Raw genomic sequence first — 2,904 nt, 5'->3', positions numbered from 1 at the left:
CAGTATCTGCTTGGCCACTGGTTCCTGTCCCGTTCGCTCCCACAGATCTTCGTTTCGGATCTTCTCCTGCCATCGGATCTTGTAGATGTGCCTCAGACAGGTGTTGAAGAATGTCTGAATCTTCTGCTGCATCGTCTGTGTTGTCCGCCATGTCTCGCATCCGTAGAGCAGAATTGACTTCACATTGGAGTTGAAGATGTGGTCTAGCGTATATGGATCTGTCCGAACGCAGTGACGCCTCCGTCAGAAACTGAAACTGAAACTGAAAACCTGTGCGTACGACAGGTGTAGATTATTTTTGTAGAGACCGGAGAACCCAGACCCAGCGCTGACGTCATCGCGTACGTAAGCGTGTGATTGACACAACTGGCGGTCCTGTTTGCTGTGAATATGTCGGTGATTTATGATAGCAACTCCACAGCAAGAACACTGGGTGCCAGCCATCGTGCGAGATCGCTTATGTTGACAACAGTCGTCGTCCGCCACTTTGTCATCAGTCAGCAGCTTTCACAGGTGAACAGTTAGTGGGTTATTAATTTTCACAGGTAGGCAGTGGGATGGTGAATATCTATCTATCTATCTATCTATCTATCTATCTATATGTATGTGTATGTGTGTACGTGCGTGCGTGTGTGTGTGAGAGAGAGAGAGTGTGTGTATGTGTGTGTATATATAAGCTATCAATTAACCAAGCCACCGTGGGTTCATTTCTGTGGGTGAAACTAATACCCAGCATACGTTGTGAAGGATAACCCTGTTGCTGTTTTTGTGTTATCATTATTTCATCTATTTTAACAATCGATAATTGTGAACGAGTTCACAACCTCTGAGGAGCAACCCATTGCCTGTTGTTGTTGTTGTTGTTGTTGTTGTTGTTTTCTGTCTCTGTGTATGTGTTTTAACATAATCTGCAGGTATGTCGGCTATGTAAAAGAAAGCGAACCCCGCCTCTCCCGCCATCACACACCCCACCTCCCCCCACACCTCCGCCCCCACCCCACCCACTACCCCCACCGAACGCCTCAAAGACTGCGTAAAGGCCAACATCATTACGTATGATGGAATCTCCATTGTACAGAATTTGGTTACAGCAATGTAGACTATCAACTGAAGACATGAAGGACAGCACTTGTTTGTGCAGCCTTTGCCTTTGTCGATCGCTCTTTGGCATTGCTCACGATTTCGAGCAAAAGTTAGATGCGCATGCTCAAGATCCAAGATGGCCGCGGAACTCTCCCTGGAGCGGTCTATCAGGATAGGACCTGCACCCTCATTTTATCTTTTGAAAGGGCGCCACCCCAGAACTACGGTATAGGTGTGTGCGAGCTAGCTGTTGGGCCGTGAGTTCGTGCCTAGCTTGGCTGGTGACCAGTGTAAGACGGCTTCACAGCTCGCTTCACTTTGATGATGCGATTGTTTTTTGGGGTGGTTTTTTTTTTTGTTTGTTTGTTTGTTTGTTGTTGTTGTTGTTTTTTTTGGGGGGGGGTTGTTGTTGTTTTTTTCTTGTTGTTTTTTTTTTTTTTTTTTGGGGGGGGGGGTTGTTTTTCGTTGTTGTTGTTTGTTTTTGTTTTTTGTTGTTGTTGTTTTTTTGGGGGGCGTGTTTGTTTGTTGTTGTTGTTTTTATTCATGGTCATCGTATGACCCCTAGTTTCCCAGTACTTGCGGGCCCCAAGCAGACACCTGTAACGTGTGTGGATGTTGATCGTCACACACAGCCTTTCTCGTTCTTTCGTTCTTGTTTGCTTTAATTGAGGGGAACAAAATCACCCTGTTGAAAACAGCTCTGATATCTTTTAAAGATTTGAAATCGTCAAAGTTTTCCAAATGTAAATCTTCCTCCTTGTAGGTCTCCATCGTGGTCAAACATAATCAGTCTTTTGGCTTGAATCTGACTGATTTTACCTGGGTTGTTTATTGCTCGTAGGTCACACATGTTTTCAGTGTTACTGCACATGTAATTTCGAAAAGCAAACAGCATTGTTGAAGCAGGGAAGGTTTATATATTGTTTATGTGTTCAAATCTACTCTCATTGCCTTGCTAAAAAAATATTTTTAAAAAAAGGGACTGGGGGGGTGGGGGGGGTCTGTGTATGAATAACATTATAACTGTTTGTACCCCCCAAAACGGAGTATGGCTGCCTATATGGTGGGGGTAAAAAAGAAAGTCATAGACATAAAAGTCCACTCGTTTACATGCGAGTGAACGTAGGAGTTGCAGCCCACGAACGAAGAAGAAGAAGAGAAACTGTACAAACATGGGAAACAACTCTTGTTTTGATGCTGTCACACTATTTTTTGTTTGAACGGGACACTTTCCTCTATGCGATACACTCGTATATACAGGTTTAAAGATTGATTGTCCCATAGCCTTTAAAGGCCATCGGGGCAGTACATTCCGTATCCACTGTTTTTAGGGCTCGATACATGAGAGTGCTCACATTACTACATTTGGATCAAACGACAATTTACATCATTATTCGTTGAAGGCAAATGCAGGCTTACTTATCATATCCCTTTTTGAGGAAGAAAAAACGCAGTTTGCACGTGCTAGCAATCCAGATCTTTCTTTGAATAAATTCAAGAGAAACTTTGCACAGACTCATATTCAAGAACGCACGCTTTTTGCTCTCGATTTGGAAAACGGAGGTGCTGTCTTACTCTCGCTCACACCGCATCCGTTACACGGACGCAATAGCCGAGTGGTTAAAGCGTTGGACTTTCAATCTGAGGGTCCCGGGTTCGAATCACGGTAACGGCGCCCGGTGGGTAAAGGGTGGAGATTTTTCCAATCTCCCAGGTCAACATATGTGCAGACCTGCTAGTGCCTGAACCCCCTTCGTGTGTATACGCACGCAGAAGATCAAATACGCACGTTAAAGATCCTGTAACCCATGTCAGTGTTCG

This window comes from Babylonia areolata, chromosome 23 (assembly GCF_041734735.1).
Source record: "Babylonia areolata isolate BAREFJ2019XMU chromosome 23, ASM4173473v1, whole genome shotgun sequence".
In the NCBI taxonomy this organism is placed as follows: Eukaryota; Metazoa; Mollusca; class Gastropoda; order Neogastropoda; family Buccinidae; genus Babylonia; species Babylonia areolata.
This window is presented reverse-complemented; position numbering follows the sequence as displayed.